The following is a 17,915-nucleotide window of genomic DNA, read 5'->3' as shown; positions in this document are numbered from 1 at the left end:
TAGAAAGAAATGTCATACAACCCATAGTATTTCATAGCCACGTAATTTCCGCGTGAATTCGTAAATGAGTGGGAGTAAGGGATGCAGTAAAGAAGGATTAGTGGATAGGAAATGAGATTGTCGTATCCCAAAAGAAAATCCTCTCGTTTCCATAGAAACGTTACTCGATTTAGAAGGAGAAGTCATAGAAACTATAGTATTTCATAGCGACGCAATTTCCGTCTGAATTCGTCAATGTGTGGGAGTGAGGGATGCAGTAAAGGAGGATTAGTGGATCGGAAATGTGATTGTCGTATCCCAAAAGAAAATCCTGTCGTTTCCACATAAACGTTACTCGATTTAGAAGGAAATGTCTTAGAACACATAGTATTTCATAGCGGCGCAATTACCGTGTGAATTCGTCAGTGTGGGAGTGAGGGATGCAGTAAAGAAGGATTAGTGGATCGGAAATGAGACTGTCGTATCCCAAAAGAAAATCCTGTCGTTTCCATAGAAACGTTACTCAATTTAGAAGGAGAAGTCGTAGAACCCATAGTATTTCATAGCGACCCAATTTCAGTGTGAATCCGTCAATGTGTGGGAGTGAGGGATGCAGTAAAGAAGGATTAGTGGATCGGAAATGTGATTGTCGTATCCCAAAAGAAAATCCTGACGTTTCCATAGATACGTTACAAGATTTAGAAGGAGAAGTCATAGAACCTATAGTATTTCATAGCGACGCAATTTCCGTGTGATTTCGTCAATGAGTGGGAGTGAGGGATGCAGTAAAGAAGGATTAGTGGATCGGAAATGAGATTGTCGTATCCCAAAAGAATATCCTGTCGTTTACATAGAAACGTCACTCGATTTAGAAGGAAATGTCATAGAACCCATAGTATTTCTTTGCGACGCAATTTCCGTGTGAATTCGTCAATGAGTGGGAGTAAGGGATGCAGTAAAGAAGGATTAGTGGATCGGAAATAAGATTGTCGTATCCCAAAGGAAAATCCGGTCGTTTCCATAGAAACGTTTCTCGATTTAGAAGGAAATGCCTTAGAACACATAGTATTTCATAGCGACGCAATTTCCGTGTGAAATCGTCAATGTGTGGGAGTGAGGGATGCAGTAAAGAATGATTAGTGGATCGGAAAGAGATTGTCGTATCCCAAAAGAAAATCCTGTCGTTTCCATAGAAACGTTAATCGATTTAGAAGGAGAAGTCATCGAACCCATAGTATTTCATAGCGACGCCATTTCCGTGTGAACTCGTCAATGTGTGATAGTGAGGGATGCAGTAAAGAAGGATTAGTGGATCGGAATTGTGATTGTCGTATCCCAAAAGAAAATCCTGTCGTTTCCATAGAATCGTTACACCATTTACAAGGAAATGTCTTAGAACACATAGTATTTCATAGCGACGCAATTTCCGTGTGAATTCGACAATGTGTGGGAGTGAGGGATGCAGTAAAGAAGGATTAGTTGATCGGAAATGTGATTGTCGTATCCCAAGAGAAAATCCTGTCGTTTCCATAGAAACGTTACTCGATTTAGAAGGAAATGTCTTAGAACACATAGTATTTCATAGCGACGCAATTTCCGTGTGAATTCGTCAGTGAGTGGGAGTGAGGGATGCAGTAAAGAAGGATTAGTGGATCGGAAATGAGATTGTCGTATCCTAAAAGAAAATCCTGTCGTTTCCATAGAAACGTTACACGATTTAGAAAGAAATGTCATACAACCCATAGTATTTCATAGCCACGTAATTTCCGCGTGAATTCGTAAATGAGTGGGAGTAAGGGATGCAGTAAAGAAGGATTAGTGGATAGGAAATGAGATTGTCGTATCCCAAAAGAAAATCCTCTCGTTTCCATAGAAACGTTACTCGATTTAGAAGGAGAAGTCATAGAAACTATAGTATTTCATAGCGACGCAATTTCCGTCTGAATTCGTCAATGTGTGGGAGTGAGGGATGCAGTAAAGGAGGATTAGTGGATCGGAAATGTGATTGTCGTATCCCAAAAGAAAATCCTGTCGTTTCCACATAAACGTTACTCGATTTAGAAGGAAATGTCTTAGAACACATAGTATTTCATAGCGGCGCAATTACCGTGTGAATTCGTCAGTGTGGGAGTGAGGGATGCAGTAAAGAAGGATTAGTGGATCGGAAATGAGACTGTCGTATCCCAAAAGAAAATCCTGTCGTTTCCATAGAAACGTTACTCAATTTAGAAGGAGAAGTCGTAGAACCCATAGTATTTCATAGCGACCCAATTTCAGTGTGAATCCGTCAATGTGTGGGAGTGAGGGATGCAGTAAAGAAGGATTAGTGGATCGGAAATGTGATTGTCGTATCCCAAAAGAAAATCCTGACGTTTCCATAGATACGTTACAAGATTTAGAAGGAGAAGTCATAGAACCTATAGTATTTCATAGCGACGCAATTTCCGTGTGATTTCGTCAATGAGTGGGAGTGAGGGATGCAGTAAAGAAGGATTAGTGGATCGGAAATGAGATTGTCGTATCCCAAAAGAATATCCTGTCGTTTACATAGAAACGTCACTCGATTTAGAAGGAAATGTCATAGAACCCATAGTATTTCTTTGCGACGCAATTTCCGTGTGAATTCGTCAATGAGTGGGAGTAAGGGATGCAGTAAAGAAGGATTAGTGGATCGGAAATAAGATTGTCGTATCCCAAAGGAAAATCCGGTCGTTTCCATAGAAACGTTTCTCGATTTAGAAGGAAATGCCTTAGAACACATAGTATTTCATAGCGACGCAATTTCCGTGTGAAATCGTCAATGTGTGGGAGTGAGGGATGCAGTAAAGAATGATTAGTGGATCGGAAAGAGATTGTCGTATCCCAAAAGAAAATCCTGTCGTTTCCATAGAAACGTTAATCGATTTAGAAGGAGAAGTCATCGAACCCATAGTATTTCATAGCGACGCCATTTCCGTGTGAACTCGTCAATGTGTGATAGTGAGGGATGCAGTAAAGAAGGATTAGTGGATCGGAATTGTGATTGTCGTATCCCAAAAGAAAATCCTGTCGTTTCCATAGAATCGTTACACCATTTACAAGGAAATGTCTTAGAACACATAGTATTTCATAGCGACGCAATTTCCGTGTGAATTCGACAATGTGTGGGAGTGAGGGATGCAGTAAAGAAGGATTAGTTGATCGGAAATGTGATTGTCGTATCCCAAGAGAAAATCCTGTCGTTTCCATAGAAACGTTACTCGATTTAGAAGGAAATGTCTTAGAACACATAGTATTTCATAGCGACGCAATTTCCGTGTGAATTCGTCAGTGAGTGGGAGTGAGGGATGCAGTAAAGAAGGATTAGTGGATCGGAAATGAGATTGTCGTATCCTAAAAGAAAATCCTGTCGTTTCCATAGAAACGTTACTCGATTTAGAAAGAAATGTCATACAACCCATAGTATTTCATAGCCACGTAATTTCCGTGTGAATTCGTAAATGAGTGGGAGTAAGGGATGCAGTAAAGAAGGATTAGTGGATAGGAAATGAGATTGTCGTATCCCAAAAGAAAATCCTGTCGTTTCCATAGAAACGTTACTCGATTTAGAAGGAAATGTCTTAGAACACATAGTATTTCATAGCGACGCAATTTCCGTGTGAAATCGTCAATGTGTGGGAGTGAGGGATGCAGTAAAGAAGGATTAGTGGATCGGAAATGAGATTGTCGTATCCCAAGAGAAAATCCTGTCGTTTCCATAGAAAAGTTACTCGATTTAGAAGGAGAAGTCATAGAACCCATAGTATTTCATAGCGACGCAATTTCCGTGTGAATTCGTCAATGAGTGGGAGTGAGGGATGCAGTAAAGAAGGATTAGTGGATCGGAAATGAGATTGTCGTATCCCAAAAGAAAATCCTGTCGTTTCCATAGAAACGTTACTCGATTTAGAAGGACATGTCTTAGAACACATAATATTTCATAGCGACGCAATTTCCGTGTGATATCGTCAGTGTGAGGGAGTGAGGGATGCAGTAAAGAAGGATTAGTGGATCGGAAATGAGACTGTAGTATCCCAAAAGAAAATCCTGTCGTTTCCATAGAAACGTTACTCGATTTAGAAGGAGAAGTCATAGAACCCATAGTATTTCATAGCGACCCAATTTCCGTGTGAATCCGTCAATGTGTGGGAGTGAGGGATGCAGTTAAGAAGGATTAGTGGATCGGAAATGTGATTGTCGTATCCCAAAAGAAAATCCTGACGTTTCCATGGAAACGTTACTCGATTTAGAAGGAGAAGTCATTGAACCCATAGTATTTCATAGCGACGCAATTTCCGTGTGAATTCGTCAATGTTTGGGAGTGAGGGATGCAGTAAAGAAGGATTAGTGGATCGGAAATGAGATTGTCGTATCCCAAAAGAAAATCCTGTCGTTTACATAGAAACGTCACTCGATTTAGAAGGAAATGTCATAGAACCCATAGCATTTCTTTGCGACGCAATTTCCGTGTGAATTCGTCAATGAGTGGGAGTAAGGGATGCAGTAAAGAAGGATTAGTGGATCGGAAATAAGATTGTCGTATCCCAAAGGAAAATCCGGTCGTTTCCATAGAAACGTTTCTCGATTTAGAAGGAAATGCCTTAGAACACATAGTATTTCATAGCGACGCAATTTCCGTGTGAAATCGTCAATGTGTGGGGGTGAGGGATGCAGTAAAGAATGATTAGTGGATCGGAAAGAGATTGTCGTATCCCAAAAGAAAATCCTGTCGTTTCCATAGAAACGTTACTCGATTTAGAAGGAGAAGTCATCGAACCCATAGTATTTCATAGCGACGCAATTTCCGTGTGAACTCGTCAATGTGTGATAGTGAGGGATGCAGTAAAGAAGGATTAGTGGATCGGAATTGTGATTGTCGTATCCCAAAAGAAAATCCTGTCGTTTCCATAGAATCGTTACACCATTTACAAGGAAATGTCTTAGAACACATAGTATTTCATAGCGACGCAATTTCCGTGTGAATTCGACAATGTGTGGTAGTGAGGGATGCAGTAAAGAAGGATTAGTTGATCGGAAATGTGATTGTCGTATCCCAAGAGAAAATCCTGTCGTTTCCATAGAAACGTTACTCGATTTAGAAGGAAATGTCTTAGAACACATAGTATTTCATAGCGACGCAATTTCCGTGTGAATTCGTCAGTGAGTGGGAGTGAGGGATGCAGTAAAGAAGGATTAGTGGATCGGAAATGAGATTGTCGAATCCTAAAGGATAATCCTGTCGTTTCCATAGAAACGTTACTCGATTTAGAAGGAAATGTCATAGAACCCATAGTATTTCATAGCGACGCAATTTCCGTGTGAAATCGTCAATGTGTGGGAGTGAGGGATCCAGTAAAGAAGGATTAGTGGATCGGAAATGAGATTGTCGTATCCCAAGAGAAAATTCTGTCGTTTCCATAGAAAAGTTACTCGATTTAGAAGGAGAAGTCATAGAACCCATAGTATTTCATAGCGACGCAATTTCCGTGTGAATTCGTCAATGAGTGGGAGTGAGGGATGCAGTAAAGAAGGATTAGTGGATCGGAAATGAGATTGTCGTATCCCAAAAGAAAATCCTGTCGTTTCCATAGAAACGTTACTCGATTTAGAAGGACATGTCTTAGAACACATAATATTTCATAGCGACGCAATTTCCGTGTGAATTCTTCAGTGTGAGGGAGTGAGGGATGCAGTAAAGAAGGATTAGTGGATCGGAAATGAGACTGTCGTATCCCAAAAGAAAATCCTGTCGTTTCCATAGAAACGTTACTCGATTTAGAAGGAGAAGTCATAGAACCCATAGTATTTCATAGCGACCCAATTTCCGTGTGAATCCGTCAATGTGTGGGAGTGAGGGATGCAGTAAAGAAGGATTAGTGGATCGGAAATGTGATTGTCGTATCCCAAAAGAAAATCCTGACGTTTCCATAGAAACGTTACTCGATTTAGAAGGAGAAGTCATAGAACCCATAGTATTTCATAGCGACGCAATTTCCGTGTGAATTCGTCAATGTTTGGGAGTGAGGGATGCAGTAAAGAAGGATTAGTGGATCGGAAATGAGATTGTCGTATCCCAAAAGAAAATCCTGTCGTTTACATAGAAACGTCACTCGATTTAGAAGGAAATGTCATAGAACCCATAGTATTTCTTTGCGACGCAATTTCCGTGTGAATTCGTCAATGAGTGTGAGTAAGGGATGCAGTAAAGAAGGATTAGTGGATCGGAAATAAGATTGTCGTATCCCAAAGGAAAATCCGGTCGTTTCCATAGAAACGTTTCTCGATTTAGAAGGAAATGCCTTAGAACACATAGTATCTCATAGCGACGCAATTTCTGTGTGAAATCGTCAATGTGTGTGAGTGAGGGATGCAGTAAAGAATGATTAGTGGATCGGAAAGAGATTGTCGTATCCCAAAAGAAAATCCTGTCGTTTCCATAGAAACGTTACTCGATTTAGAAGGAGAAGTCATCGAACCCATAGTATTTCATAGCGACGCAATTTCCGTGTGAACTCGTCAATGTGTGATAGTGAGGGATGCAGTAAAGAAGGATTAGTGGATCGGAATTGTGATTGTCGTATCCCAAAAGAAAATCCTGTCGTTTCCATAGAATCGTTACACCATTTACAAGAAAATGTCTTAGAACACATAGTATTTCATAGCGACGCAATTTCCGTGTGAATTCGACAATGTGCGGGAGTGAGGGATGCAGTAAAGAAGGATTAGTTGATCGGAAATGTGATTGTCGTATCCCAAGAGAAAATCCTGTCGTTTCCATAGAAACGTTACTCGATTTAGAAGGAAATGTCTTAGAACACATAGTATTTCATAGCGACGCAATTTCCGTGTGAATTCGTCAGTGAGTGGGAGTGAGGGATGCAGTAAAGAAGGATTAGTGGATCGGAAATGAGATTGTCGTATCCCAAAAGAAAATCCTGTCGTTTCCATAGAAACGTTACTCGATTTAGAAGGAAATGTCATACAACCCATAGTATTTCATAGCCACGTAATTTCCGCGTGAATTCGTAAATGAGTGGGAGTAAGGGATGCAGTAAAGAAGGATTAGTGGATAGGAAATGAGATTGTCGTATCCCAAAAGAAAATCCTGTCGTTTCCATAGAAACGTTACTCGATTTAGAAGGAAATGTCTTAGAACACATAGTATTTCATAGCGACGCAATTTCCGTGTGAAATCGTCAATGTGTGGGAGTGAGGGATGCAGTAAAGAAGGATTAGTGGATCGGAAATCAGATTGTCGTATCCCAAGAGAAAATCCTGTCGTTTCCATAGAAAAGTTACTCGATTTAGAAGGAGAAGTCATAGAACCCATTGTATTTCATAGCGACGCAATTTCCGTGTGAATTCGTCAATGAGTGGGAGTGAGGGATGCAGTAAAGAAGGATTAGTGGATCGGAAATGAGATTGTCGTATCCCAAAAGAAAATCCTGTCGTTTCCATAGAAACGTTACTCGATTTAGAAGGACATGTCTTAGAACACATAATATTTCATAGCGACGCAATTTCCGTGTGATATCGTCAGTGTGAGGGAGTGAGGGATGCAGTAAAGAAGGATTAGTGGATCGGAAATGAGACTGTAGTATCCCAAAAGAAAATCCTGTCGTTTCCATAGAAACGTTACTCGATTTAGAAGGAGAAGTCATAGAACCCATAGTATTTCATAGCGACCCAATTTCCGTGTGAATCCGTCAATGTGTGGGAGTGAGGGATGCAGTAAAGAAGGATTAGTGGATCGGAAATGTGATTGTCGTATCCCAAAAGAAAATCCTGACGTTTCCATGGAAACGTTACTCGATTTAGAAGGAGAAGTCATTGAACCCATAGTATTTCATAGCGACGCAATTTCCGTGTGAATTCGTCAATGTTTGGGAGTGAGGGATGCAGTAAAGAAGGATTAGTGGATCGGAAATGAGATTGTCGTATCCCAAAAGAAAATCCTGTCGTTTACATAAAAACGTCACTCGATTTAGAAGGAAATGTCATAGAACCCATAGCATTTCTTTGCGACGCAATTTCCGTGTGAATTCGTCAATGAGTGGGAGTAAGGGATGCAGTAAAGAAGGATTAGTGGATCGGAAATAAGATTGTCGTATCCCAAAGGAAAATCCGGTCGTTTCCATAGAAACGTTTCTCGATTTAGAAGGAAATGCCTTAGAACACACAGTATTTCATAGCGACGCAATTTCCGTGTGAAATCGTCAATGTGTGGGGGTGAGGGATGCAGTAAAGAATGATTAGTGGATCGGAAAGAGATTGTCGTATCCCAAAAGAAAATCCTGTCGTTTCCATAGAAACGTTACTCGATTTAGAAGGAGAAGTCATCGAACCCATAGTATTTCATAGCGACGCAATTTCCCTGTGAACTCGTCAGTGTGTGATAGTGAGGGATGCAGTAAAGAAGGATTAGTGGATCGGAATTGTGATTGTCGTATCCCAAAAGAAAATCCTTTCGTTTCCATAGAATCGTTACACCATTTACAAGGAAATGTCTTAGAACACATAGTATTTCATAGCGACGCAATTTCCGTGTGAATTCGACAATGTGTGGGAGTGAGGGATGCAGTAAAGAAGGATTAGTTGATCGGAAATGTGATTGTCGTATCCCAAGAGAAAATCCTGTCGCGTCCATAGAAACGTTACTCGATTTAGAAGGAAATGTCTTAGAACACATAGTATTTCATAGCGACGCAATTTCCGTGTGAATTCGTCAGTGAGTGGGAGTGAGGGATGCAGTAAAGAAGGATTAGTGGATCGGAAATGAGATTGTCGAATCCTAAAGGATAATCCTGTCGTTTCCATAGAAACGTTACTCGATTTAGAAGGAAATGTCATAGAACCCATAGTATTTCATAGCGACGCAATTTCCGTGTGAAATCGTCAATGTGTGGGAGTGAGGGATCCAGTAAAGAAGGATTAGTGGATCGGAAATGAGATTGTCGTATCCCAAGAGAAAATTCTGTCGTTTCCATAGAAAAGTTACTCGATTTAGAAGGAGAAGTCATAGAACCCATAGTATTTCATAGCGACGCAATTTCCGTGTGAATTCGTCAATGAGTGGGAGTGAGGGATGCAGTAAAGAAGGATTAGTGGATCGGAAATGAGATTGTCGTATCCCAAAAGAAAATCCTGTCGTTTCCATAGAAACGTTACTCGATTTAGAAGGACATGTCTTAGAACACATAATATTTCATAGCGACGCAATTTCCGTGTGAATTCGTCAGTGTGAGGGAGTGAGGGATGCAGTAAAGAAGGATTAGTGGATCGGAAATGAGACTGTCGTATCCCAAAAGAAAATCCTGTCGTTTCCATAGAAACGTTACTCGATTTAGAAGGAGAAGTCATAGAACCCATAGTATTTCATAGCGACCCAATTTCCGTGTGAATCCGTCAATGTGTGGGAGTGAGGGATGCAGTAAAGAAGGATTAGTGGATCCGAAATGTGATTGTCGTATCCCAAAAGAAAATCCTGACGTTTCCATAGAAACGTTACTCGATTTAGAAGGAGAAGTCATAGAACCCATAGTATTTCATAGCGACGCAATTTCCGTGTGAATTCGTCAATGTTTGGGAGTGAGGGATGCAGTAAAGAAGGATTAGTGGATCGGAAATGAGATTGTCGTATCCCAAAAGAAAATCCTGTCGTTTACATAGAAACGTCACTCGATTTAGAAGGAAATGTCATAGAACCCATAGTATTTCTTTGCGACGCAATTTCCGTGTGAATTCGTCAATGAGTGTGAGTAAGGGATGCAGTAAAGAAGGATTAGTGGATCGGAAATAAGATTGTCGTATCCCAAAGGAAAATCCGGTCGTTTCCATAGAAACGTTTCTCGATTTAGAAGGAAATGCCTTAGAACACATAGTATCTCATAGCGACGCAATTTCTGTGTGAAATCGTCAATGTGTGTGAGTGAGGGATGCAGTAAAGAATGATTAGTGGATCGGAAAGAGATTGTCGTATCCCAAAAGAAAATCCTGTCGTTTCCATAGAAACGTTACTCGATTTAGAAGGAGAAGTCATCGAACCCATAGTATTTCATAGCGACGCAATTTCCGTGTGAACTCGTCAATGTGTGATAGTGAGGGATGCAGTAAAGAAGGATTAGTGGATCGGAATTGTGATTGTCGTATCCCAAAAGAAAATCCTGTCGTTTCCATAGAATCGTTACACCATTTACAAGAAAATGTCTTAGAACACATAGTATTTCATAGCGACGCAATTTCCGTGTGAATTCGACAATGTGCGGGAGTGAGGGATGCAGTAAAGAAGGATTAGTTGATCGGAAATGTGATTGTCGTATCCCAAGAGAAAATCCTGTCGTTTCCATAGAAACGTTACTCGATTTAGAAGGAAATGTCTTAGAACACATAGTATTTCATAGCGACGCAATTTCCGTGTGAATTCGTCAGTGAGTGGGAGTGAGGGATGCAGTAAAGAAGGATTAGTGGATCGGAAATGAGATTGTCGTATCCCAAAAGAAAATCCTGTCGTTTCCATAGAAACGTTACTCGATTTAGAAGGAAATGTCATACAACCCATAGTATTTCATAGCCACGTAATTTCCGCGTGAATTCGTAAATGAGTGGGAGTAAGGGATGCAGTAAAGAAGGATTAGTGGATAGGAAATGAGATTGTCGTATCCCAAAAGAAAATCCTGTCGTTTCCATAGAAACGTTACTCGATTTAGAAGGAAATGTCTTAGAACACATAGTATTTCATAGCGACGCAATTTCCGTGTGAAATCGTCAATGTGTGGGAGTGAGGGATGCAGTAAAGAAGGATTAGTGGATCGGAAATGAGATTGTCGTATCCCAAGAGAAAATCCTGTCGTTTCCATAGAAAAGTTACTCGATTTAGAAGGAGAAGTCATAGAACCCATAGTATTTCATAGCGACGCAATTTCCGTGTGAATTCGTCAATGAGTGGGAGTGAGGGATGCAGTAAAGAAGGATTAGTGGATCGGAAATGAGATTGTCGTATCCCAAAAGAAAATCCTGTCGTTTCCATAGAAACGTTACTCGATTTAGAAGGACATGTCTTAGAACACATAATATTTCATAGCGACGCAATTTCCGTGTGATATCGTCAGTGTGAGGGAGTGAGGGATGCAGTAAAGAAGGATTAGTGGATCGGAAATGAGACTGTGGTATCCCAAAAGAAAATCCTGTCGTTTCCATAGAAACGTTACTCGATTTAGAAGGAGAAGTCATAGAACCCATAGTATTTCATAGCGACCCAATTTCCGTGTGAATCCGTCAATGTGTGGGAGTGAGGGATGCAGTAAAGAAGGATTAGTGGATCGGAAATGTGATTGTCGTATCCCAAAAGAAAATCCTGACGTTTCCATGGAAACGTTACTCGATTTAGAAGGAGAAGTCATTGAACCCATAGTATTTCATAGCGACGCAATTTCCGTGTGAATTCGTCAATGTTTGGGAGTGAGGGATGCAGTAAAGAAGGATTAGTGGATCGGAAATGAGATTGTCGTATCCCAAAAGAAAATCCTGTCGTTTACATAGAAACGTCACTCGATTTAGAAGGAAATGTCATAGAACCCATAGCATTTCTTTGCGACGCAATTTCCGTGTGAATTCGTCAATGAGTGGGAGTAAGGGATGCAGTAAAGAAGGATTAGTGGATCGGAAATAAGATTGTCGTATCCCAAAGGAAAATCCGGTCGTTTCCATAGAAACGTTTCTCGATTTAGAAGGAAATGCCTTAGAACACATAGTATTTCATAGCGACGCAATTTCCGTGTGAAATCGTCAATGTGTGGGGGTGAGGGATGCAGTAAAGAAGGATTAGTTGATCGGAAATGTGATTGTCGTATCCCAAGAGAAAATCCTGTCGTTTCCATAGAAACGTTACTCGATTTAGAAGGAAATGTCTTAGAACACATAGTATTTCATAGCGACGCAATTTCCGTGTGAATTCGTCAGTGAGTGGGAGTGAGGGATGCAGTAAAGAAGGATTAGTGGATCGGAAATGAGATTGTCGAATCCTAAAGGATAATCCTGTCGTTTCCATAGAAACGTTACTCGATTTAGAAGGAAATGTCATAGAACACATAGTATTTCATAGCGACGCAATTTCCGTGTGAAATCGTCAATGTGTGGGAGTGAGGGATCCAGTAAAGAAGGATTAGTGGATCGGAAATGAGATTGTCGTATCCCAAGAGAAAATTCTGTCGTTTCCATAGAAAAGTTACTCGATTTAGAAGGAGAAGTCATAGAACCCATAGTATTTCATAGCGACGCAATTTCCGTGTGAATTCGTCAATGAGTGGGAGTGAGGGATGCAGTAAAGAAGGATTAGTGGATCGGAAATGAGATTGTCGTATCCCAAAAGAAAATCCTGTCGTTTCCATAGAAACGTTACTCGATTTAGAAGGACATGTCTTAGAACACATAATATTTCATAGCGACGCAATTTCCGTGTGAATTCGTCAGTGTGTGGGAGTGAGGGATGCAGTAAAGAAGGATTAGTGGATCGGAAATGAGACTGTCGTATCCCAAAAGAAAATCCTGTCGTTTCCATAGAAACGTTACTCGATTTAGAAGGAGAAGTCATAGAACCCATAGTATTTCATAGCGACCCAATTTCCATGTGAATCCGTCAATGTGTGGGAGTGAGGGATGCAGTAAAGAAGGATTAGTGGATCGGAAATGTGATTGTCGTATCCCAAAAGAAAATCCTGACGTTTCCATAGAAACGTTACTCGATTTAGAAGGAGAAGTCATAGAACCCATAGTATTTCATAGCGACGCAATTTCCGTGTGAATTCGTCAATGTTTGGGAGTGAGGGATGCAGTAAAGAAGGATTAGTGGATCGGAAATGAGATTGTCGTATCCCAAAAGAAAATCCTGTCGTTTACATAGAAACGTCACTCGATTTAGAAGGAAATGTCATAGAACCCATAGTATTTCTTTGCGACGCAATTTCCGTGTGAATTCGTCAATGAGTGTGAGTAAGGGATGCAGTAAAGAAGGATTAGTGGATCGGAAATAAGATTGTCGTATCCCAAAGGAAAATCCGGTCGTTTCCATAGAAACGTTTCTCGATTTAGAAGGAAATGCCTTAGAACACATAGTATCTCATAGCGACGCAATTTCTGTGTGAAATCGTCAATGTGTGTGAGTGAGGGATGCAGTAAAGAATGATTAGTGGATCGGAAAGAGATTGTCGTATCCCAAAAGAAAATCCTGTCGTTTCCATAGAAACGTTACTCGATTTAGAAGGAGAAGTCATCGAACCCATAGTATTTCATAGCGACGCAATTTCCGTGTGAACTCGTCAATGTGTGATAGTGAGGGATGCAGTAAAGAAGGATTAGTGGATCGGAATTGTGATTGTCGTATCCCAAAAGAAAATCCTGTCGTTTCCATAGAATCGTTACACCATTTACAAGAAAATGTCTTAGAACACATAGTATTTCATAGCGACGCAATTTCCGTGTGAATTCGACAATGTGCAGGAGTGAGGGATGCAGTAAAGAAGGATTAGTTGATCGGAAATGTGATTGTCGTATCCCAAGAGAAAATCCTGTCGTTTCCATAGAAACGTTACTCGATTTAGAAGGAAATGTCTTAGAACACATAGTATTTCATAGCGACGAAATTTCCGTGTGAATTCGTCAGTGAGTGGGAGTGAGGGATGCAGTAAAGAAGGATTAGTGGATCGGAAATGAGATTGTCGTATCCTAAAAGAAAATCCTGTCGTTTCCATAGAAACGTTACTCGATTTAGAAGGAGAAGCCATAGAACCCATAGTATTTCATTGCGACGCAATTTCCGTGTGAATTCGTCAATGTGTGGGAGTGAGGGATGCAGTAATGGAGGATTAGTGGATCGGAAATGTGATTGTCGTATCCCAAAAGAAAATCCTGTCGTTTCCACAGAAACGTTACTCGATTTAGAAGGAAATGTCTTAGAACACATACTATTTCATAGCGGCGCAATTACCATGTGAATTCGTCAGTGTGTGGGAGTGAGGGATGCAGTAAAGAAGGATTAGTGGCCCGGAAATGAGACTGTCGTATCCCAAATGAAAATCCTGTCGTTTCCATAGAAACGTTACTCGATTTAGAAGGAGAAGTCATAGAACCCATAGTATTTCATAGCGACCCAATTTCAGTGTGATTCCGTCAATGTGTGGGAGTGAGGGATGCAGTAAAGAATTATTAGTGGATCGGAAATGTGATTGTCGTATCCCAAAAGAAAATCCTGACGTTTCCATAGAAACGTTACTAGATTTAGAAGGAGAAGTCATAGAACCCATAGTATTTCATAGCGACGCAATTTCCGTGTGATTTCGTCAATGAGTGGGAGTGAGGGATGCAGTAAAGAAGGATTAGTGGATAGGAAATGAGATTGTCGTATCCCAAAAGAAAATCCTGTCGTTTCCATAGAAACGTTATTCGATTTAGAAGGAAATGTCATAGAACCCATTGTATTTCTTTGCGACGCAATTTCCGTGTGAATTCGACAATGTGTGGGAGTGAGGGATGCTGTAAAGAAGGATTAGTGGATCGGAAATGAGATTGTCGTATCCCAAAAGAAAATCCTGTCGTTTCCATAGAAACGTTACTCGATTTAGAAGGAGAATTCATAAAACCCATAGTAGTTCATAGCGACGGAATTTTTGTGTGAATTCTTCAATGTGTGGGAGTGAGGGATGCAGTAAAGAAGGATTAGTGGATCGGAAATGTGATTGTCGTATCCCAAAAGAAAATCCTGTCGTCTCCATAGAAACGTTACTCGATTTAGAAGGAAATGTCTTAGAACACATAGTACTCGTATTTCATAGCGACGCAATTTCCGTGTGAATTCGTCAATGTGTGGGAGTGAGGGATGCAGTAAAGAAGGATTAGTGGATCGGAAATGAGATTGTCGTATCCCAAAAGAAAATCCTGTCGTTTCCATAGAAACGTTACTCGATTTAGAAGGACATGTCTTAGAACACATAATATTTCATAGCGACGCAATTTCCGTGTGAATTCGTCAGTGTGAGGGAGTGAGGGATGCAGTAAAGAAGGATTAGTGGATCGGAAATGAGACTGTCGTATCCCAAAAGAAATTCCTGTCGTTTCCATAGAAACGTTACTCGATTTAGAAGGAGAAGGCATAGAACCCATAGTATTTCATAGCGACCCAATTTCCGTGTGAATCCGTCAATGAGTGGGAGTGAGGGATGCAGTAAAGAAGGATTAGTGGATCGGAAATGTGATTGTCGTGTCCCCAAAAGAAAATCCTGACGTTTCCATAGAAACGTTACTCGATTTAGAAGGAGAAGTCATAGAACCCATAGTATTTCATAGCGACGCAATTTCCGTGTGAATTCGTCAATGTTTGGGAGTGAGGGATGCAGTAAAGAAGGATTAGTGGATCGGAAATGAGATTGTCGTATCCCAAAAGAAAATCCTGTCGTTTACATAGAAACGTCACTCGATTTAGAAGGAAATGTCATAGAACCCATAGTATTTCTTTGCGACGCAATTTCCGTGTGAATTCGTCAATGAGTGGGAGTAAGGGATGCAGTAAAGAAGGATTAGTGGATCGGAAATAAGATTGTCGTATCCCAAAGGAAAATCCGGTCGTTTCCATAGAAACGTTTCTCGATTTAGAAGGAAATGCCTTAGAACACATAGTATTTCATAGCGCCGCAATTTCCGGGTGAAATCGTCAATGTGTGGGAGTGAGGGATGCAGTAAAGAATGATTAGTGGATCGGAAAGAGATTGTCGTATCCCAAAAGAAAATCCTGTCGTTTCCATAGAAACGTTACTCGATTTAGAAGGAGAAGTCATCGAACCCATAGTATTTCATAGCGACGCAATTTCCGTGTGAACTCGTCAATGTGTGATAGTGAGGGATGCAGTAAAGAAGGATTAGTGGATCGGAATTGTGATTGTCGTATCCCAAAAGAAAATCCTGTCGTTTCCATAGAATCGTTACACCATTTACAAGGAAATGTCTTAGAACACATAGTATTTCATAGCGACGCAATTTCCGTGTGAATTCGACAATGTGTGGGAGTGAGGGATGCAGTAAAGAAGGATTAGTTGATCGGAAATGTGATTGTCGTATCCCAAGAGAAAATCCTGTCGTTTCCATAGAAACGTTACTCGATTTAGAAGGAAATGTCATAGAACACATAGTATTTCATAGCGACGCAATTTCCGTGTGAATTCGTCAGTGAGTGGGAGTGAGGGATGCAGTAAAGAAGGATTAGTGGATCGGTAATGAGATTGTCGTATCCTAAAAGAAAATCCTGTCGTTTCCATAGAAACGTTACTCGATTTAGAAGGAAATGTCATAGAACCCATAGTATTTCATAGCCACGTAATTTCCGCGTGAATTCGTAAATGAGTGGGAGTAAGGGATGCAGTAAAGAAGGATTAGTGGATCGGAAATGAGATTGTCGTATCCCAAAAGAAAATCCTGTCGTTTCCATAGAAACGTTACTCGATTTAGAAGGAGGGATGCAGTAAAGAAGGATTAGTGGATCGGAAATGAGATTGTCGTATCCCAAAAGAAAATCCTGTCGTTTCTATAGAAACGTTACTCAATTTAGATGGAAATGTCTTACAACACATAGTATTTCATAGCGACGCAATTTCCGTGTGAATTCGTCAATGAGTGGGAGTGAGGGATGCAGTAAAGTAGGATTAGTGGATCGGTAATGAGATTGTCGTATCCCAAGAGAAAATCCTGTCGTTTCCATAGAAACGTTACTCGATTTAGAAGGAGAAGTCATAGAACCCATAGTATTTCATAGCGACGCAATTTCCGTGTGAATTCGTCAATGTGTGGGAGTGAGGGATGCAGTAAAGGAGGATTAGTGGATCGGAAATGTGATTGTCGTATCCCAAAAGAAAATCCTGTCGTTTCCACAGAAACGTTACTCGATTTAGAAGGAAATGTCTAAGAACACATAGTATTTCATAGCGGCGCAATTACCGTGTGAATTCGTCAGTGTGTGGGAGTGAGGGATGCAGTAAAGAAGGATTAGTGGATCGGAAATGAGACTGTCGTATCCCAAAAGAAAATCCTGTCGTTTCCATAGAAACGTTACTCGATTTAGAAGGAGAAGTCATAGAACCCATAGTATTTCATTGCGACCCAATTTCAGTGTGAATCCGTCAATGTGTGGGAGTGAGGGATGCAGTAAAGAAGGATTAGTGGATCGGAAATGTGATTGTAGTATCCCAAAAGAAAATCCTGACGTTTCCATAGAATCGTTACTAGATTTAGAAGGAGAAGTCATAGAACCCATAGTATTTCATAGCGACGCAATTTCCGTGTGTTTTCGTCAATGAGTGGGAGTGAGGGATGCAGTAAAGAAGGATTAGTGGATCGGAAATGAGATTGTCGTATCCCAAAAGAAAATCCTCTCGTTTCCATAGAAACGTTACTCGATTTAGAAGGAAATGTCATAGAACCCATAGTATTTCTTTGCGACGCAATTTCCGTGTGAATTCGACAATGTGTGGGAGTGAGGGATGCAGTAAAGAAGGATTAGTGGATCGGAAATGAGATTGTCGTATCCCAAAAGAAAATCCTGTCGTTTCCATAGAAACGTTACTCGATTCAGAAGGAGAAGTCATAGAACCCATAGTAGTTCATAGCGACGGAATTTCCGTGTGAATTCTTTAATGTGTGGGAGTGAGGGATGCAGTAAAGAAGGATTAGTGGATAGGAAATGTGATTGTCGTATCCCAAAAGAAAATCCTGTCGTCTCCATAGAAACGTTACTCGATTTAGAAGGAAATGTCTTAGAACACATAGTACTCGTATTTCATAGCGACGCAATTTCCGTGTGAATTCGTCAATGTGTGGGAGTGAGGGATGCAGTAAAGAAGGATTAGTCGATCGGAAATGAGATTGTTGTATCCCAAAAG

This window comes from Schistocerca piceifrons, chromosome 5, assembly GCF_021461385.2.
Source record: "Schistocerca piceifrons isolate TAMUIC-IGC-003096 chromosome 5, iqSchPice1.1, whole genome shotgun sequence".
Classification (NCBI taxonomy): Eukaryota; Metazoa; Arthropoda; class Insecta; order Orthoptera; family Acrididae; genus Schistocerca; species Schistocerca piceifrons.
The sequence above is the reverse complement of the archived record's forward strand: the minus strand, read 5'-3'. Positions refer to the sequence as shown.